At 36.4% G+C, this 23,636-nt stretch overlaps 1 pseudogene; it reads left to right on the top strand.

Annotated features, from left to right (window-relative positions):
- LOC113352582 overlaps positions 1-23,636 on the top strand; it is a 77,396-nt pseudogene that overhangs the window by 21,151 nt on the left and 32,609 nt on the right.

Consider the following 23,636-nt stretch of genomic DNA (forward strand, 5'->3'; position numbering starts at 1 on the left):
CTCCGTATGATTGAGAACTTAACACCTTCAGGACGTCGGTGATACTCATTGTTCCCTGACTACATAGGGAGACCCCCCCTCTACATAGAAGAACGATTGGGCGGTTCTCCGTAATATTGAGAACAATAACGCCTTCAGGACGTCGGTGACACTCACTGTTCCCTGATTATGTAGAGAGACCGTGTATAGATTCAGGCGGTTCTCCATACATGATTTCTGAGAGGGAAAAACGCCTTCATACATCGGCAACACTCGTTGTTTCCTGACTATGCACCTTTCAGGACGGGTATGACGCTTTAACTGGATAATATTCCTTCTGCAATAGATTAATTCTACTGTGACATTCACCACTGAATTCCTAGAAGATAATCTATTCTATCTCCGATTTCGTGATCGAATCCACGGCTGATCTCATGAAATTGTAATAGATAATCTTGTTACTCCGATTTCATGGTCGAATCCACGGCTGATCTCACAGAATGGTAATAGATAATTTTATTACTCCGATTATATAGTTGAATCCACGATCCTATGGGATGGTAATGCTCATTTTATTATTCCGAATCCATGGTTGAATCCACGACTGATTCTATGGATTGATAATAAATAACTACTCACCTTTATTACTCAGTTTCATGAACATTCTCCATTGAATTTCATAAATTAGTAATAAGTACTCAACAACCGGGCATCTGGACCATCACTGAGTAAGCCCCAAGAAAATGGTGCAAGTGTTCTCGACAATGATGCACGATCGAGCACTCGAATGCACGAACGAGCATTCGAAAATATGAAAAAATGAGGAATCCTACACAAAACAGGAGAAAGAAAATAATAATATTAAAATAATAAAGAGGCTCCCAGGGACCGGGCCCACCGGACGGCCGACCATGCCCTAGACGTGGCCGGTCCCCATGCCTCTTCCATTATTTTTCCTTATTTTATTATTTTCATGAACTCATGAAAACTCCTTGTTTGAGAACAACTCATGGTTTCTCCATATTTTCACGGTTTCATGAAAAATAATAAAAATAGGGAAAGGTGTCGTGGGACCGGGCTACCTGGACGGCTGGCCATGCCCTAGCCATGGCCGGTCCCACACCTTACAATCCCTAATCTTCCATAATTATTATTTCCCTCATCTCATGAAACTCCTCAGTTTGAGCAAAAATCATGGTTTCTTTATATTTTCTCAAATATTGCTCAAACCATGAAAAAGCCAAAAAGTCAAATGGTCACATGACTGACTAGGCTATTCACGAAAAATATTCAAATATCATTATTTTAATATTCTCAAAATTGATGAAACGAGCAAAGTTCTACTTTGCTCATTCGAGCAAAATCAGGAATTTTAGTCAAAGATCAAACTCTTCTGAAAATCCAACATATTGCTCAAACGCACACCAGAAAATACCGAAACTCTCAGGACTGAGACACTGGCATTATGGTGACACGAGCATGCTCCCTTGACCGACCAAGGGTGGCCCTAAGTCTTGCAATGAGCCGGTCCCACACGTTTTCATGATTTTAACCTAATTTGTGCAATTGCTCATATTGGGTCCAAACTCTTTCCAACCAACTTGGAGTTTGCTCAAACGACCATCAGTTGGTCCCACGACCACCAAGGGCCGGTTTCATTCCCTCTTGGTCGATCCCTCACTTTTCTATAATTAGGTTTTATCACCTAATGCTCAATCGAGCACTACTTCAATAAACAATGAAACCGGCATTTAATCATCATTTTTTCACCAACTGGCCAACTAAAGACCCTGGTGCATGCTCACTCGAGCACTCAGGCGCCACATGGACGTCCATCATCCCATGTGGTCAGTACCTCTATCACTCATGACCTAATTTTAGCGATTCATCAATTGATGAACAATTGATCAAAAATTAGGGTTTCGAATAAACGCCCCACAAATCATCATTCTGAGCAAAATTCAAACACTAATAAATTTATGCCGATTCATCAATCAACATCTGGATTAATTATATAATATTCGGTAATCTACCAATATTTTGATTAATATTTTATTGGGTCACGCCACCAATAAATAATTCGTCGAATTGAGCAATAGTTTCTCAGTTGCTCGAATATTAATCCAACTATCAATATTCAGTAATTTATCAGTAATTCGTCGAACTGAAAAATATTTTCTCAGTTGCTCGAATATTGATCCAACTATCAATATTTTATCGATGCTCAGTTGCTGATCCAATTATCAATATTCAGTAATTCGTCGAATCGAGCAATACTTGCTCAGTTGCTCGAATTTAACAGTATTTGCTTAGACGAGCAATATCAACATAAGAACACGTATGTTCAATCCATGAATCACTGATCATTCGTCACTCATGCTCAATTCAACAAAACTTAGATTCACTGCCTAATCAGTCAACAACTGACTAATTAATACACGTATGCCTTGCAGACTTCACAAATCATGAGACATCAATCATGTCACATGGGGGGATATCAATTAGATTTTTGGTATAGTGGCATACGGCACGTGGATTCATCCACGATGAGAAATGTGAGTAAGTCGTGCAAACGGTTGAAGGAGTTAGCAAAGTAGTGGGTGGACGGTTAACCAAGTCTCCGCACGGCCTGGAACTGGTTTCACTACGATTTCCCACTTTCCCACTCTTTCACTCAAGAAACCGTCACACTTACATGGATAAAGGTGTTTACTATTCTGACAATATAAATAAGTCTCTGGATCCATGATTGAAACATGACAATTCTTCGTGTCATCACTCTCAGAAATTCCATCAATCGACCAGAACTTACTTTGAACTCAACAGTTCACAGAAAACTTGCATAAACCTTCAACACATCCACAATCCTTGATCATCATTGATCCCACACAATTCTCAGCTTCCCTCCTACAGATCAACCTATCTCCCTCTTTGTGACCGAATTGACTCTGGAACGGCCATTGACTTGGTTTAGGCCGGAGTCCTACAGATTGATCTATCGAATCTAAGCACTCCCTTTGCAGTGCATATGTGTGAGGTTGAGAAGTTTGCTCGGTTGAGGAGTCTCGACAACACGTCCATCTCTTCAATTCCCTGAAAAAATCAGCAAATCGTTTTTCCCCATCTACACATATAACAGACTTAATCCTTGTGAACAAAAGTTCTATCCTTTCTCTTATCAAACTAGTGACATAAAAGGCTTTAACTTTTTTTTGTCAAAAGTTCATTCTATCTTTTATCAATACATTCGTATCAACATAATAGAGATAACTTTTGAACAAGTATGGGATAATCATAGTTCACGGACGCAAACACACATATCCCATAACAATTTGCAATACATACAACCATAAAGATTAAAATTGCAAATATAATCTTCCAAAAAACTTAGAATTTAAATTAATAAATCTAAAAACATTGAAGATGAAAATCGTTGGACATAGCTATGTGTACTCACAATAATGGCTATTCCAAACTCTAGTTATTCTTCTAAACAAAAACAAGAATAAAAATTCTCATAATAAGATTTACTAGACATTGAGACCTCTGAAGAATTCTTTATCATCCCCGAACTCCTTGTCGTCAACAGCCATGGGAACATAAGGTTCGTGGAGCAAGGAGTCAATTCCAACAAAGCTTCTAGGTTGATGATGTTGAACCACGTCCTTCTGAATTTCAAGAGTTCTCATAACAAGAGCCTTTATTTGCTGAATCTCCTTCCTTGTTTCCTTCAATTCTTCAAGAACACCAGAAAACTTCTGAGAATTTGAAGGAACAACTCTTGGCTTCCTCACATTCCTTCTTTTTCTTTTTAAAGTTGGAGGCAACGAAGTTTTCTCTTTTTCCTTCATGATTGATGGCTTAACAATCGTATTAACATATTTTCCATCAGAAGACATGATGCTTGGAGTATCCATACGAGTATGGGTTTGTGAGAGGAATTCACAATTTAAACTCAATAGGAAATCTTTAGATGAAAGGAGTTTCATAGAAAGAAAAAATAAATGTATGGTTACGAAAACTTTATCCACACAGGTTCATGCACGCACAATCACAACCCTAAAGAGAGTAGAATTGTAGAGAATAACCCTCTTTTGTTGATTCAATAGGGAAGTCCCTTCCAACATGAAAGAATCCCAATCTCAAAAAATAAGAAAAACAAAAACATGTATTTCTCTTTAAGCCTTAGGTGTGCACAATCTTGTCTCTTTTAATCAGGCACATGAGACAAGATGCACAAAAACAACACAATCAAGTTGTGCTGTGGTAAACAACAATTTGTCCACCATACCCTTTTTTAGAGGAATTCATAGACCCCTGTCTATCAACATGTTTATACCATACTCTTTTCTCTAGTGGTCTTGACCTATCTTTGGAAACCAACGTCTTTGAAGACGATAATATCTTACATACCTCTGCGGTTTGTTGAACAAGTTTAAGCTTGTCTGCCAGGCGATTTGCTCTTCGTTGAAGTTTATTGACATATCTCATCTTGTATTTGTACTTGAAACACTTAGACAGTTCATGACCTTTGAGTGAACAATAAGACCATGTCAATGGATAAGATGATTCAGATCCCAAAGATGTGCAAACGTCTAGACACAGATTGGTACCTGAAAAATCAGACAAAGAGTTTCCAAAAGAAGGATTAATTTTTTCTTCCAGACTGGTTGAATCTTCTAGAAGGATATCAAGATTGATGTATGTATTGCTACAATTATCAAAATCAATATCTTCACAAAGAAGTGAAACACTTGTTTTGTCTTCATCATAATCATAGTGATCCGACATTTCGTCAAGGGTTACAGCAATACCTTTGTTCCCAATGTATTTTCTACGGTTTGGACACTCATTTGCAAAATGGCCGAAACCCTTACACTTAAAGCATTGTGGCATATCCTCGTCAGCATCCCTGTTTTTAGGAGGAATGCGATTATGAGGTTTAACTGGTGACCTAGGTTTGTCTCTGGAAAACCGTTTACTTCTCTTTAATAAGAGATATCTAAACTGTCTTGTGATCATCGAGACCGATTTGTCAAGATTTTCATCTGATGAATCAGTCTCAGAAAGATCATCCTCAGAGACGAAAACACTTTTACTTTTGTCAAGTAATTTAGTGTTTCTTTGTGCTTTGAAGGCAACATCTTTTCCGGTTTTGGATGTATGCTCATGATCAAAGATCTTTAGCTTTCCAACCAACGTATTTCTGGAGAGCGTATCAAGGTTATTTACTTCAATGATAGCATGCTTCTTAGAATCATATCTAGATGGCAGCGATCTGAGAATTTTCATCACAATGTCCTTTTCAGGAATAGTCTTACCCAATGAAAAAGATGCATTAACAATTTCAGACACTTTGTGATTAAACTCATCAAATGAATCTTCATATGCCATACTAAGGTTCTCCCAATCGGAATTAAGGTTTAGAATCCTAGCTTCCTTCTCGCTGGTATTACCTTCAAATAGGGTTTCTAAGATATCCCAAGCATCTTTTGACCGAGTGCACGTAGTCACATGGTACTGAAGATCTGGGGTAACGGCATGAATGATGGCATTCAAACCTTCGGAGTTTTGCTTTGCAGCAAGTATCTCGGCAGCATCATATCAATTAACTACATAAACCCATGATTGAAAATCACACGATTAAAGAAAAGCTCGCATAGCAATTTTCCACCATAAGTAATTAGAACTATCGAAGACTGATGGTACGTTTATATAGATAATACCTTTGTCCATATCAGATCGCTACAAACACAGACTTATAAGGTCTTTAATGTGTTTTCCTGCTCTGATACCAATTGAGGACAACCATACCCAACAATTCATTTGGAAATCTGAGAGGACTTACTCCAATACACTTTCTAGAGAATCAACTAGACAGTCAGACTCAATCTAGAGAAAAGTATATCAAATAGTTTAATATCTCTAACTCTTAATTCAATCCGCAATCAACAAATAGAAATCTGCGAGCCCGATTGAATATAAGAGGAGTAAACTTGAACGGTACCAAAGACCAATATTCAAGGATCAATCAATCTCATTCAACAACCAAAGGTTGGATTTCCTAATTGATTGACACAACGCACAACCTGTGATATTTCAATTATATAACAAAATATAATGCGAAAATGAAATAACACAGACACCAGAATTTTGTTAACGAGGAAACCGCAAATGCAGAAAACCCCCGGGACCTAGTCCATTTCGAACACACTATATTAAGCCGCTACAGACACTATCCTACTACCAATTAACTTCATACTGGATTGTAGTTGAACCCTAATCAATCTCACACTGATTCAAGGTACAGTTTTGCTCCTTACGTCTCTGATCCCAGCAGGATACTACGCACTTGATTCCCTTAGCTGATCTCACCCACAACCAAGAGTTGCTACGACCCAAAGTCGAAGACTTGATGAAAAAATCTGTCTCACATAGAAAAGTCTATAGGATTGAACAGATCTGTCTCCCACAGAAATACCCAAGAGTTTTTGTTCCGTCTTTTGATAAATCAAGGTGAAATAAACCAGACTTATATTCCCGAAGAACAGCCTAGTATTATCAATCACCTCACAATAATCTAAATTATATGATGGCGAAACTAGATATTGTGGAATCACAAACGATGAGACGAAGATTGTTTGTAACTAATTTTTAATCTTGCAAACCAACTAGTATCACACCGGAGGTGTGGGGACTAGTTTTTCCAGATGCTAGATGTCTCCTTTATATAGTTTTCAAATCAGGGTTTGCAATCTAAGTTACCTTGGTAACAAAGCATTCAATATTCACCATTAGATGAAAAACCTGATTCAACCAAGCTAATATCTTTCAACCGTTAGATCGAAACTTAGCTTGTCACACACACAAATGAAATGTATTCATTTAGGTTTGAGTAACCGTACCTAAACATGTACACTTAGTTGGTTCACAAATAGTTAACCAATGGTTAGCCATATGACCACTTTCATATTAACCGTATTCATATATTTCTCATAACTAGTTCAAATGACTCATAAGAACTAGTTGAAGAGTTGTTCAATTGCTTATAACTTTTTTCATAGAAATGAAACAAGATCATTTTGATCCACTTGAATCAGTTCATGAAAAATATAGCCACGGTTTGCAAAGATTGCATTCCTTATAATTTATTGTTTTAAGTTCATGAACTACCAATTGAGATATCACCAGCTTGAGTACGCGTACGGGTATGCGTACCTTAGCTACCGGATTTGAGTTTACAAACTCAGCAAAAAAATTTGGTTCGAAAACTTCCATGAGTACGCGTACGGGTACACGTACCTAAGGTGACTGGTTTACTAGTTTGCAAACTTACAAACTCCAGCAGAAATTTTCGGTATGAAAACTTCTGTGGGTACGCGTACGGGTACGCGTACTCAACCTGTCTCCTTCACCAATACCGCATGCACACATATGCACGCACTTGGTTTCCGGCACATGGATTTATACACTAATGTGCGAACACACTATATATGCTTATATCCATAGATGGTAATATCAACTCTACATTTCAATCATTGAAACATTCTTCTATAATGTTATAACAATCGTTATTCACGACTATCGTTATCAAAGCTATTTTCAAGATTGAAATGGCATCATGACTTTCGTCACGGGTAAAGATGAAAATGGCTAAAGCGAAAGATTACCAACACATATTTCGAGAAAAAGATAGGCGAGTAAACTCGTCTTGAAATAGCAAATGTGTATGTATGAAAACTATCATACTTATACGACTTTGTCTCAAGTGTAGGAGATAGAATAGACTTTTGAGTGATAGATAAGTTCAAGTCTCCACATACCTTTTAGTCGGATGAAGTTCCACCGGTTCCTCGAGTAGTTCTTCGTCTTCGTAAGATGATCGCCATGGAGTCTGGAGATTCAACTACACTTGAAATAAGTAAACTAGAAATCAATACATATATTTTTTATCACTAATATTGACAAACATGCTTGATATAGCAACGCATGCGAGTTCGACCGAGAAATTCTCTAACAATCTCCCCCTTTGTCAATTTTAGTGGCAAAACTATCAATACATATGGATTACAAAAAAAAGATAAAACTTTGTAGCTTCTCGTCCACATGCTTGATCTCTTTGGTGCTTCAACATTACTCGAAATCTTCGTCACTTCCAAGTACTCCAATGAATCCAAAGGTTGTAAGTTTAGCATCATCGTTGTTGAATTTCCGTAGCCATAACAATGAGAAAACAAAAGCTCTCGATCATTGTTATACAGCGTCATAGTATTATTACACAACATCAAAGTTCTCATATCACAACTTGGAAAACAATACTATGGTAATATGTATCACTCCCCCTTAGTCAATACTTCGTCTCAACACGAAAATCACCTCCCCCCCCCCCCCCCTTACATAATGATCCGAAAACCATATGTATTTGTAGTGTGAACTACATATTAATTCTCCCACTTTTTGTCAATAAAATTGGCAAAGTTACGGAAACGGGATCCTAATGAAATTCTCATGGAGACACTTCAATACCAAAGAAAAGTACATATCAACTTTGTTTTGATGCAATCATAAAGCCGAGCTAAATGCATTCATCACGGAGTTTATAAAGATACAAGATAACTCCTCAAATATCCACAGCCGCACTCCCCACAAAGATATGGAAATTAAGCGCAAGTTCAAAAGAACTCTCCCCCATTTGATGTCATTCCCGAAAGAACAACAAGAGCGACCTTACTTTTATAATAAAAGAAGGATTTCTTTGGACTCCAATACCTAAAACATGATTTTGTTATCCAAAAATTCTCAATCAAATTAGCCACAAGAGAACCCATGATTAATCTAATCAGAACACACAACCAAATGAATCTATGATTAGTTTAGTTGGAAATTCTCACACAAGAAGACTTATGGAGCCACACAGTATATACATAAAATATGGATCTGGGAAGATCAATACTGCGGAATATACAAGGATTCATTCTATTTTCCATCACTATTTGCATAACGACATATGATAGACATAATCCTTGTAAACAAAAGATTTTAACCTATCTTCCATCAAAGAATTGACATAATAGGCTTAACTTTTGTTTGTCAAAAGTTCATTCATTCTTGTATCAATACATGCATATCGACATATAAACGAGATAACTTTTGACATCTTATGGGACAATAATAGTTCACGGACGCAAACACGCATATTTCAATATATAAAACCATAAAGATTAATACTGCAATCATTATCTTCCAAAATAATTTTTTATAATTTAAACAAATAAACCTAAAAATATGAAGATGAAATCGTTGGACATAGCTATGTGTACTCACAATAATGGCTATTCCAAACTCTAGTTATTCTTCTAAACAAAACAAGAATAAAATTCTCATAAGAAGATTTACTAGACATTAAGACCTTTGAAGAATTCTTTATCATCCCCGAAATCCTTGTCGTCAACAGCCATTAGTACATATGGTTCATGAAGATAGGAGTTAATATCAATAAACCTTCTTGGCTGATGATGTCGAACCAGGTCCTTCTGAATTTCCATTGATCTAAAAACACAAACCTTTATTTCCTGAATCTTTTTTCTTGCCAGCTTCAACTCTTCAAGAACATCAGAAAACTTCTGAGAGTTTGAAGGAACAACTCTTGGCTTCCTCACATTCTTTCTTTTTCTTTTTAAAGTTGGAGATAATAGAGACTTCTCTTTTTCCTTAGTGATTGATGGGTTAAAAATCATATTGATATCTTTCTCATCAGAAGACAAGGTGCTTGGAGTATCCATGAAAGCACGGTTTTGTGAGAGGAGTTCACAATCAAACCTCAACAAGCAGTCTTAAGATATAAAGAATATCAGAGAAGGAAAAATGAATGTAGGGTTTTTAAACCTTTAAACGGGTTCGTACACGTCAAACTGACAACCCTATAAAGAGTAGAATTGTCGACAATAACCCTCTTTTAATGACATACATGGAATTCCTAAAAACTAAGAAAATAATAAAAAAAACTTTTCCTACAGCCTGAGAGGTACAAAATCTTGTCTCTTTTGATCAGACATATGAGAAAAAATTTACAAAATCAACACAATCAAGTCGTGTTGTGGTGAACAACAATTTGTCCCCCATGCTCCCCGAGGGAGGAATCCACGGACATCTGTCTATCAAAACGATTTGACCATACTTTCTTCTCTAATGGTCTTGTTTTGTTCTTGGAAACTAATTTCTTCGATGAAGATAATATCTTACATACCTCAGTTGTTTTCTCCGTGAGTTTAAGCTTGGTGGCAAGACGATCTGCTCTTCGTTGAAGCTTGTTGACATATCTCATCTTGTGTTTATACTTGAAACACTTGATCATGACCCTTAAGAGAACAATAGGAGCATGTCAATGCATAAGATGATTCAAGAGCTTGTGAAGTGCAAGATGCTAGGCACAAAGTAGATCCTGAAGTATTAAACATAGAGTTTCCAAAAGAAGGGTTATTTGATTCTTCCATATTTATTGGATTCTCTTCTGAAAGATTAGCAAGATTGATGTATGTATTGCTACAATTATCAAAATCAATATTTTCACATAAAAGAGCAACACTTTATTTTTTGTCTTCATCAGAATCATAATTGTCAGACATCTCATCAAGCGTCGCAGCAAGACCTTTGTTCCCAGTGTATTTTCTACGGTTTGGGCAGTCGTTAGCAAAATGACCAAAACCTTTACACTTAAAGCACTGAGGCATATCATCATCATAAGTTTCATCTGTGTCCCTATTTTTGGGAGGAATACTATTATGAGGTTTAACTGATGCTTTTGCCTTATCTCTGGAAAACCGTTTACTTCTCTTCAACAGAAGATCTCTAAATTGTCTTGTCAAGATCTTCATCCGATGAATCTGTCTTAGAATGATCTTCTCCAGAGATATACACATTTTTAATTTTTATCAAGTAATTTTGTGTCTTTTAGTGCTTTGAACGCAATATCCTTAGATTTGGATGAATGCTCGTGATCAAAGATCTTAAGATTCCCAACCAGCGTATTTCTGGAGAGATTATCCAAGTTATTTCCCTCAACGATGGCATGCTTCTTAGAGTCGTATTTAGATGGCAGTGATCTGAGAATTTTTCATCACAATGTCCTTTTCCGGAATAGTCTTACCCAATGCAAAATATGCATTAACCATTTCAGACACTTTGTGATTAAACTCATCAAATGAATCTTCATCTTCCATACGAAGGTTTTCCCAATCGGAATTAAGGTTTTGAAGCCTAGCTTCCTTTTCACTGGTATTACCTTCGAAATAAAGTTTCTAATATATTCCACGCATCTTTAGACCTAGTGCATTTGACACATGGTGCTGAAGATTTGGGGTAATGGCATGTATGATGGCATTCAAAACTGTCGGAGTTTTGCTTTGCAACAAGTATCTCAGCAACGACGTATTCGCCAATATTTTTTGGAACATTAATGTTACCTATTGCAACAATGGGAGCATCATAGCCATTAACAACATATACCCATGATTGAAAATCACGCGCTTGAAGAAAAGCTCGCATAACAATTTTCCACCATAAGTAATTAGAACCATCGAAGACTGGTGGTACATTAATAGAGATAGCACCTCTGTCCATAGAGTCATATCGCTACAAACACAGACTTTTGAGGTCTTGAACGTGTTTTCCTTCTCTGATACCAATTGAAAATACGGGGGTACAACAACCTCACCCAATATTTCGATTAGCAATCTGTATGGAATAACTCCAGTATACTTTCTAGAGAATCAACTAGACAGTCGGACTCAATCTAGAGAAAAGTATATCGAGGAGTTAATATCTCAATCTCTTGATTTGATCTTTACTCAAGAAAATAGAAATTTGCGAGTCTTTATCAAATACAAGGATAAAAACTTGGATGGTACCAAAGACCAATATCCAAGGATCAATCAATTTCCAATCAACAACCAAAGGTTGGATTACACAATTGATCGATACAACGCACAACCTGTGATATTTCAATTATATAACAAAATATAATGTGGAATAGAAATAACAAAGACACCAGAAGTTTTGTTAACGAGGAAACCGAAAATGCAGAAAAACCCCGGACCTGGTCCATATTGAACACCACACTGTATTAAGCCGTTACAGACACTAGCCTACTACAAACTAACTTCGGTCTGGATTGTAGTTGAACCCTAATAAATCCCACACTGATTCAAGGTACAGTTGTGCTCCTTACGTCTCTGATCCCAGCAGGATACTACGCACTTGATTCCCTTAGATGATCTCACCCACAACTAAGAGTTGGTACGACCCAAAGTTGAAGACTTGATAAACAAATATGTCTCACACAGAAAATCTATAGAATTGAATAAATATGTCTCCCACAGAAATACCCAAGAGTTTTTGTTCCTTATTTTGATAAATCAAGGTGAACAGGAACTAATTGATAAAGCGGACTTATATTCTCGAAGAACAGCCTAGTATTATCAATCACCTCACAATAATCTAAATCGTATGGTGGCGAAACTAGATATTGTGGAATCACAAACGATGAGACGAAGATGTTTGTGATTTCTTTTTATCTTGCCCTACCGGAGATATAATCTCAAGCCAATTATTCAATTGAACTCGTACGATAGAAAATGGCAAGATCAGATTGCTCAACTACAAGTAAAGTAGTTTTGTATGGCTTCACAATCCCAATGAAGTCTTTCAGACGTTAACCTACAGGGTCTCGAGAAGAAACCTAAGGTTAAAGGAGAATCGACTCTAGCAAACCAACTAGTATCACACAGGAGGTGTGGGGATTAGTTTTTCCAGATACTAGATGTGTCCTTTATATAATTTTCAAATCATGGTTTGCAATCTAAGTTACCTTGGTAACAAAGCATTCAATATTCACCCTTAGATTAAAAACCCGATTCAACCAAGATAATATCTTTCAACCGTTAGATCGAAACTTAGCTTGTCACACACACAAATAAAATGTATTCATTTAGGTTTGAGTAAGCGTACCTAAATGTGTACACTTAGTTGGTTCACAAATAGTTAATCAATGGTTATCCATATGAGCACTTTCATATTAACCGTATTCATCTTTCTCATAACTGGTTCAAATGACTCATATGAACTAGTTGAAGAGTTGTGCAATTGCTTAGGTATTTATTCATAGACACAATTGAAACAAAATCGGGTTGATCCACTTGAATCAATTCGAACAATATAGACACGGTTTGCAAATATTGGATTCCTTATAATTTATTTGTTTTAAGTTCATGAACTACCGATTTGAGATATCACCAGCTTGAGTACCCGTACGGGTATGCGTACCTTAGCTACCGAATTTGAGTTTACAAACACTCAGCTGAAATTTTCGGTTCGAAAACTTCTGTGAGTATGCGTACCTAAGGTGACTGGTTTACTAGTTTGCAAACTTACAAACTCCAGCAGAAATTTTCGTTATGAAAACTTTCGTGGGTACGCGTAAGGGTACGCGTACGGGTACGCGTACTCAACCTGTCTCCTTCACCAATACCGCATGCACACATATGCACGCACTTGGTTTCCGGCACATGGATTTATACACTAATGTGCGAACATATCATATATACTTATATCCATGTATGGTAATCTCAACTCTACATTTCAATCATTGAAACATTCTTCTATAATGTTATAACAATCGTTATACACGACTATCGTCATCAAATCTATTTTCAAGATTGATACATCATCATGTCTTTCGTCACGGGTAAAGATGAAAATGGTTAAAGGGAAAGCTTACCAACACATATTTCGAGAAAAATATAGGCGAGTAAACTCCGCTCGAAATAGCAAATGTGTATGTATGAAAACTATCATACTTATACAACTTTGTCTCAAGAGTATGAGATAGAATAGACTTTTGAGTGATAGATAAGTTCAAGTCTACACGTACCTTTTATTCGGATGAAGTTCCACCGGTTCCTCGAGTAGTTCTTCGTCTTCGTAAGATGATCGCCATGGAGTCTGGAGCTTCAACTACACTTGACTATCCTAGACCGATACTTAGTCATAAGTAAACTAGAAATCAAGACATATAGTTTTGATCACTAATATTGACAAACATGCTTGAGATATCAACGCATGCGAGTTCGACCGAGCAATGCTCTAACAAGTATAAATACACTTTCCAAGTGATAGATGAGTTCAAGTCTACACATACCTTTTGTTGATGAAGTTCCACAAGCTCCCCTTAGTAGTTCTTCGTCTTCAAATGATGAGCGCCGAGAGATCTAATCTCAACTAAACTATCTATGTCCTAGTCCGAGACATCTATAAATAGGATAGAAATCAAGACTTATAGTTTTGATCACTAACATTGACAAACATGCTTGAGATAGAAACGCATGCGAGTTCGACCGAGAAATGCTCTAACACATGGTATTATTACACAGCATCAAAGTCCAATTGTATCACAACTTTGACAATAATACTATGGTGATATGTATCACTCCCCCTTAGTCAATACTCCATTTCACATGAAAACCACTCTCCCTTACATAATGATCTGTAAACCATATGTATTTGTCGTGTGAACTACACATTAATTCTCCCCCTTTTTGTTAATAAAATTGGCAAAGGTATGAAAACTACTGGGATCTTAATGAAATTTCCATAGAGACACTTCATGACCAAAAGAGAACAACATATCAACTTTGTTTAGATGCAATCATATAGCCGAAACTAAATGCATTCATCAAGGAGTTTATAAAGATACAAGATAACTCCTACAATATTCCACATCCGCACTCCCCACAAAAGATTTGGCAATTAAGCACAAGTTCAAATAAGAACTCTCTCCATAAAATTTCATTCCTGGAATAACAACAAGAGCGACCTTACTTTCACAAGAAAAGAAGAATTTCTTTGGACATTAACAAATCACATGAAACATGAATTTGTATCCAAAATACTCAATTAAATTAACCACAAGAGATACCATGATTAGTTTAATCAGAAATGCTCACATAAGAGAACTTATGGAGCTGCACAGTATTTACACAAAGATGTGGATCAGGGAAAGACCAATACTGGGGAATATTCAAAGATTCATTCTATTTTTCACCCATATTTTAATAGAGACATATACTAGGTTTCCCAGTTGCTAGGGTTCTCCTTTATATAGTCTTCAAATCATGGTTTGCAACCGATGTTACCTTGGTAACAAAGCATTCAATATTCACAGTTAGATGAAAAACTGATTAGACTCAAGCTAATATCTTTCAACCGTTAGATCGAACTTAGCTTGTTACACACAAATGAAAAGTAACTTCATTTAGATATGAGTAATCGTACCTAAATGTGTGCACCTTGTTGGCTCAACAATAGTTAATCGAAGTTAGCCATATGAACACTTTCATACCAACCATATTCATCTTAACCATAACTAGTTCAAATGACTCAAATGAAACTAGTTCTAGAGTTTTTCAATTGTTTATATTCTCATAGAAGTATATAAGACACAATGGAAACAAAATCGATTTTGATTCACTCGAATCAAGTCATGAACATTATAGCCACGGTTTGCAAAAGATTGCATTCCTTAATATATAAATGTATTAGTTAATGAACAAACCGATTTTAGAACATTATCCACTTAGGTATGCATACGGGTACGCGTATCTAAATGGCCGGACTAAGTTTTGGTTTCTCCAATACGCGAACTGGTACGGATACCTTCCAAACTCAACAGAAATTCCCGGACCTGAACCTTACGCCAGTATGCGTACCGGTACGCATAAAAGGTTCCCGGACTTTCACAAAACCAACTAGTACGTATATGGGTATGCATACCATGGTTCCCGGACTTGGATTACATATATGCAAGTACGCGTACTATGCTTATATCCAATTCTTTTAAACTCCATTTCAACCATTGAAACATTCTTGGAAGACGACAATAGCTGTCTCACACAAACTATTAGCTTCAAAGCAATTTTCAAGTGATCGAATGAACAATACGAAACATTCCGAGTCTACATCAAATGACTGTCTCACACAAATCATGTAAGATGTTACCAGGCGATTTTCACATGATCATCTTTTGACTTTCATCAAGAATATAAGATGAACTTGGTCAACGCGAAAGCTTACCAACACATATTTAGAGAAATATGTAAGTGAGTTAAATTCAGCTCGAAATATCAAATGTGTATAACTGAAGTCTATATAGCTATAAGACTTTTGTCTCAAATAAGAGATAGAGTAAATAGACTTTTGAGTGATAGATGATTTCAAGTTTCCACATACCTTTTGTTGATGAAATTCCAAAAGTTCCCCTTAGTAGTTCTTCGTCTTCAATCGATGAACGTCGTGAAGTCTAATGCTCAACTACACTTTCTATCCTAATCCGGGACTTAGCTAAAAGTAGACTATAAATCAAGACTTATAGTTTTGGCAACTAAACTTGACAACAAGCTTGAGATAGAAATGCTTGCGAGTTTCACCGAGCAGTGCCCTAATAGGAACTACAACAGGTTTCTTGATGAGTAGCGTGTGACCTGGAGCTACGATCTCCGATCCTTCCCCTGTTTACTTCATAGACAATAGTTGTTTATAATTTTATTTTGAGTAGTGGAGTCTTTATCTGAATGGTTGACCTCACGAGTAACTACGGATTTGTTTTTCCTTGATATTTAGTTCAGGGCTAAAATTATAAAACCCTGTATTTAATGTGCTGTCATTCTGCAAAGAAAGAGAGCCGTTTAGAAGTGATGAGTGCCTATGCGTCTTTGCTTACATATGTATTGAGCAATTCAATATACTTATATATGAAATTTATTCATAATAGTGTTGGTTACAAAAATCCCAGATATTCTGTAAATTTTATTTATCTCTCACCTGCATTATTCTCTAATGCATGGCTTGCTGAGTATTTTCCCTATGCTATGTCCATAGCTGAACTCTTAATATTGACATGATATGACAACTAATGTTCGTTCGCAGCTGAGCAGCATGAGTTTCCCGAAGTGTCAGGATTAAGATGTGCATGAAAATACTCAATTAGAGACACGCAAGCTGCGCTGCTCTCTGAGATAAAAATTAGTGATTTTGTGTCAACGCGCAAAATTCATTAAAATTGATTAATTTTGTGTCAGCTCGCAAAATTCAATTTTCTAACCTAATTTTATCAATTTACAAAATTAGGTTTTTCGGTCTGTGCAATATCTCGATCTCTATTGGTCGAGACTAAACCTATGCAAACTAGGAAATTTATCCATCATGGATTAGTTGGAGCAGGATCCTACCAAAAGTTGGAAAACAAGAAATAAAGGGAAACTGTGAAAAATAAAGGGGGCGCGGTAGCACCGCTTGGTTGTCCGGTTTTCCCTAGATGGTGCCTCGCATGGCCGACCGTCCATGCCATATATCGTTGTATGTCGGCCCCTCTTTCCCATCGACCAATCAAATCGCTCCAAAGTCGCAGCCTATACTCTTAATTAAAGTTAGAAGTTGGCTGGCCGATGCGCTTAATTTCTTAAGAAATTAAATCTAGATTGTTCATGTCAGTCTTAAAACGATCATGGACGTCCAACTTGGCCGACCAATTTAACGAGCTTGGACTTCTCCCGGCGTGACCAAACAAGCTCCATGATACTCAACGACCAGCCCTCTGTTATTTCATCCAATCAGAACTCTCTTAGCACGTAAGCAGCATCCGCAATTGCTAGCCAAAGTAGGCTAGTCGAGCCGCCTGAAAAGGGTCTTAATTAGGTCATTACCGCCCATGGAAACCAATGAGGTGACATTATGTTCAAGTTTGAGCAACCAATGAGGTGCCATTATGTTCGCTGACAGCCCGTCTTTGGCTTCGACCAATCATATCTCTTCAACTTGGTCGGACGATATCCAAAAGGTCACCAAAGATTGGAAAAACAGCTGGGATCATTTGGTAAATAATTTAAGTATGAGCTACATGCCAAAAGTGTTAGATCATTGCTCGGTCGAACTCGCATGCGTTGCTATCTCAAGCATGTTTTCCAATGTTAGTGATCAAAACTATAAGTCTTGATTTCTAGTCTACTATATCTAAGGTCTCGGACTAGGATAGAAAGTGTAGTTGAGATCAAGAACTCCATGGCAATCATCATACAAGACGAAGGAATACTCAAGGAACTGGTGGATCTTCATCGACTAAAAGGTATGTGGAGACTTGAACTTATCTATCACTCAAAAGTTTATTTATCTCCCATCTTAAGACAAAAGTCGTTTTGCTATATAGACTTAGATTATACACATTTGGTATTTCGATCCGAGTTTACCTCGCCTATCTATTTCTCGAAATATGTGTTTATAAATCTTTCGCTTTGGCCAAGTTCATCTTTACCTAGTGACGAAAGTCATGTTATGTTTCAATCACTTTGAAAATTGCTCTGACGAAAAATGGTTTGTGAATAACAACTATATAACGTCCTCTGAGAATGTTTCAATGAGTGAAATGAGAGTTTAGACTATATAACCATTTGGAGGATATAAGCATTGTTTTGGAAACACATATATGCATAAGTCCTTATTGCTTGAACCGAAGTTTGTGAACTTTGTTGATCAAGTGAACCGGAGAAGTGTTTGAGCTAAGTCCGCGAACTGGCGAATTTCTCAAACCCGAGAATTTCTACTGGAGTTTGTAAACTCCATCCGCGAACTTGAGTAGGTTATGTCTAAAAACGATGTTTAGTGAACTTATCTTTATAAACTAAGGAATGCAATTGCAAACCGTGGCTATAGAGTTCATGAACCGATTCATGTGAATCAAATCGTTTTTGCTTCAATTGTGTCTTGTGTAGTACATGAGATTTCCTTGCAATTGAAAAACTTTCTAACTAGTTCATTTGAGTCATTTGAACTAGTTATGGTGGAGAAGAATATGGTTGATATGAAAGTTATCATATGGCTAACCATTTGGTTAACTATTGTTGAACCAACTAATGTACAAGTTTGGGTACGGTTACACAAGCCCAGGAACGTGCATTTCATTTGTGTATAACAAACTATGTTTTCGATCTAACGGTTGATAAATATTAGCTTGAATCTAATCAGGTTTTCATCTAATGATGAATATTGAATGCTTTGTTACCAAGCTAACATTGATTGCAAACCCTGATTTGAAAGACTATATAAGGGAGAACTCTAGCAACTAGGAAAACTGATCCCCACACATTCTGTGTGATACTAGTTGTGCTAAGCTAGAGTCGATTCTCCTTTAACCTTTGGTTTCTTCTTCTAAACCAGGTTAACGACTTAAAGACTTCATTGGGATTGTGAAGTCAGACCGATACTACTTTTTTTTGTAGTTGTGTGATCTGATCTTGATGTTTCTATCGTACGAGTATAATTGTAATAATTGGATTGAGATTTCTATCTCTGATAGGCAAGATAAAAAGTAATCACAAACATCTTCGTCTCATCGTTTGTGATTCCACAATATCTTTTTTCGCTGCGTCGATTAAGACTATTGTGAGGTGATTGATAACACCAGGTTGTTCTTTGGGAATATAAGACCGTCTTATCAATTAGTTCATGTTCACCTTGATTTATCAAAAGACGGAACAAAACTCATAGGTATATTCGCCGGAGACGGATTTATCTATTATCGTAGACTTTTCTGTGTGATACAGATTTTTTTATTAAAGTCTTCGACTTTGGGTCGTAGCAACTCTTAGTTGTGGGTGAGATCAGCTAAGGGAATCAAGTACGTAGTATCCTGCTGGGATCAGAGACGTATGAGAATAATTGTACCTTAGATCATTGTGAGATTGGTTGGGGTTCAACTACAGTCCAGATCGAAGTTAGTTTGGAGTAGGCTAGTGTCTGTAGCGGCTTAATACAGTGTGTGTTCAATCTGGACTAGGTCCCGAGGTTTTTCTGCATTTGCAGTTTCCTCGTTAACAAAATTTCTGGTGTCTGTGTTATTTCTTTTCCGCATTATATTTGTTTATATAATTGAGATAATACAGGTTGTGCGTTGTTAAATTAATTAGAATATCTGACCTTTTGGTTGTTGATTTAAATTGATTGACACTTGGATATTTGTCTTTGGTACCATACAAGTTTATCTCTCTTGTATTTAAATTGAGACTCTCAGTTTGCTTGAGTAATATTTAAATCGAGAGATAGAGATAAAAACTCTTTGATATACTTTTTATCTAGTTTGAGTCTGACTGTCTAGTTGATTCTCTAGAAAGTATATTGGAGTTTGTCCATACATATTGCTAAGCAAAATATTGGGTGTGGTTGTTAGACCCACGCTTTTTCAATTGGTATCAGAGCTGGCAAACACGTTTAAGACCTTATAAGTCTGTGTTTGTGGCGATCTGACTCTATGGACAAAAACATCTCTAATAACGCAACATCAGTTCAGAGTCTCTCATGCGAGACTCAAAGTCATGGAGCTTTCGAGAAAAACTCTATCTCATGTTCCTTAACTGAATCTGCGTTCGAATGGTAAAAATATCTTGATGAGAAATTGGATGATCTTTCCGATGACAGTGATTCAGAAGGAGGACAGAGCATTGATGAGGAAGTCTCTCAATATATCAAGTTGTTTAAATGTTCTTTGAAAGAAAAGAAGTCAACAACTTGCTTGAGTAAGTTCATGGCTCCTCTTTGTCAAGAAAACAGAAAATTGAGAAAACTCTTTAAAGGATATGATGGTGGATATAATCTCCTAAAATCTATCGTTAAAGATCGTGAAGAATATGTACGCACAAAAAGGGCCTAATATGATAATCTTATTCGAAATCTCTTCGTGTTGAAATAAAGACTTGCAGATGCTGAAGCAAGATATGACTCTCAACAAAAATGTTTTAATGACAAAGAACTCGGTCTTCTCGCCAAAGAAAAATCCTTCGAGACTGACCTTGCAGCTGCTCTTAATAAAGTAAAATCACTGGAAGAGAATCTGAGAAGATTCAATTATAGATCTACAAAATTATATTTTATGCTTGGAGCATGTAAAGAACATCGTGAGACACGTGGTCTGGGCTATAAGGGAATAGACGCTCCAAAAACTAGTAAGATCAATTTTGTTAAAGACGTTGAAAATTTCTCATGTGAAAAGCTTTTCGCAACTTGTAATGTGACTAAAAACAAGGATTCCACTTCTTCCAAATGTACTCACACGAGAACAGTTAAGAATTCCTTTAACTGCTATTATTGCGGAAACAAAGGACATTCTGAACGAAGATGTCGTTTTCGTTTGAAGAATGAAAAACTTCACAACATTCTGGTATGGATGTATAAATAAGTTATCAAACCTGTCTCTCACAGTGTTAGAGTAAAAGGCACCTTCAATAACCAAGAAAATCTTAATCATGTCCTTGGAACAAAAAATGCCTACAGTGGTGGAAGAAAGAACGACAAAAGAATATCTGACTCCATAAACTATTCTGAGAAGACGAAAAGACATAAGAGAAAGAAAGAAAGGTCAAGTTCCTTATCTCTCCCTGAGAAAGGCTGCGGATCCAAGATTTCAGCTCCAGATTTCTTACATATCAACAATCGAGTCTCAGAACTTAAGATAAGCATAAACGGACTCAATCGGGGAATCAAAAAAACATGGAAAGCAGTTGGCTCAGGTACTCCTAGTTCCTCTCATAATAAAACTTCTTCAATCTTGTCTAAATCCCCTTGATAGAGAAAAAGAAGAAGTCAACATTGATGAGCAAAATGCTCATCTCACAACGCCATGACTGCTCTCTATAACATCCTTTTTTTAAAATAAATTAAGAAGGATGATCCTTGTTCTCAAGAAGCTGTCTTGAGAAAGCTATCATGGTTGTGTGTTTTCTTTTTGATGATCTTAAATTTTTGTTGAGCCTCGCTCCATCCTTTTCTCCTTCGTGAAGTTTGTTCTATTTATCCTCTTTTGAGGGAAATTCCTTGTTCAACTGTCCTTCCACCGGGTTTTTGATCCTCCATTTTTCCTTGGTCACATAAGTATCATGACCACTAGTGCACGTTCACCAGACCCACACGAACGATTCCTAGGATGTTTATGGAACCTCTTATATATATACATGTCATCAATTGACACCTTGTTCCATAATGTCAAAAATATTCTACTGAATCTTCTCTTTGTGCACAATGGATGGAAGTAACAAAGATGTGGTCGAGGAAGAAAAGACTATCGAGTTCCATGAAGATCCTGCTTTCATAATATGTCATCATGTTGTTGATCATGAAAAAAAAATACCAGTTCAGATGTCTTCACAACTAGTAGGAAATCTTCTTCGGGATTTTGAGGTCGTTCCTGAACAACTTGGAATTGCAACAAGGAATCTTGAATTCCTGAAGAATGAACTAATGAAAGCAACTGAAGAACTTGTTCTTGTTCAATCTCTCGTTTTTGAACATGTCTAGGGTTTTTCAAATCATGTTCTCCATTTGATTTAGTTTGCCTAGTAAATCTTTTATTTTTCTTGTTTTGCTTAGAAGAATAACTAGAGTTTGGAATATCCATTATTGTGATTACACATAGCTATGTCCAACGTTTTCATCTTCATGTTTTTAGATTTATGGTTTAAATTCTAAATTTGCTTGGAAAATGATTTTTGCAGTATTAATCTTTATGGTTTTATATATTGCAATATTGTTATGGGATATGTGTGTTTACGTCCGTGAACTTGATTGTCCCATACTTTGTCAAAAGTAAAGTCGTTCATGAGTTGATATGTATGCATTGATGAAAGAATGAATTGACTTTTGACAAAAATACAAAAGTTAAGCCTATTATGTCAATTTTTAATGGAAGATAGGTTAAAATCTTTTGTGTTTAAGGATTATGTCTTTTGGATGTCATTGTGCAAATGGTGATGGAAAATAGAATGAGTCCTTGATTATTCCACGGTATTAGGTCGATCTCCGATCCACAAGTTTTGTCTACATACTGTGTTGTTTCATAAGGTGTCTTTGTTGAGCTCTATCGACTGAGTCATTCTTTTGGTATAGTTCTTGTTCCATGAGATACTTTGTGTCGAGCATGACCAATTAAATTGATTACTTTTGTGATTAGTTTGGTTGTGTATTTCGATTAGATTAATTATGGGTTTTCTTGTGATTAATCTAATTGAGTTTTTTTTTAAGTCTCCATAAGTTTACTTGTGTTGAACATTTCCGATTAAGTTAATCATGAGTTCACTTATGATTAATTTAATATTTTGGATTCAAATTCATACTTGTATGTGATTTGTTATGTCTAAAGAAATCCTTCTTTTCTTTTTGAAATTAAGGTTGCTCTTGTTGTTCTTTCGGGAATGACATTTTATGGGGGTGAGTTCTTTGAACTTGTGCTTAATTGCCAAATCTTTGTGGGGAGTGCGACTGTGGAATATTATAGGAGTTATCTTGTGTATTTAAAATCCTTGATGAATGCATTTAGCTTCGCTTTATGATTGCATCTAAATAAGATGATATTTGCTTTCTTTTGGTCATGAAACATCTCTTTCGGAAATTTCATTAGGATCCCGTTCTTGTACCTTTGCCAATTTTATTGACAAAAAGGGGGAGAATTAATATGTAATTCACACTACAAATACATGTGGTTTTTGGATCATTATGTAAGGGGGAGTGGTTTCCAAGTGAGATGGAGTATTGACTAAGGGGGAGTGACATATCACCATAGTATTGTT

This window comes from Papaver somniferum, chromosome 2 (assembly GCF_003573695.1).
Source record: "Papaver somniferum cultivar HN1 chromosome 2, ASM357369v1, whole genome shotgun sequence".
Classification (NCBI taxonomy): domain Eukaryota; kingdom Viridiplantae; phylum Streptophyta; class Magnoliopsida; order Ranunculales; family Papaveraceae; genus Papaver; species Papaver somniferum.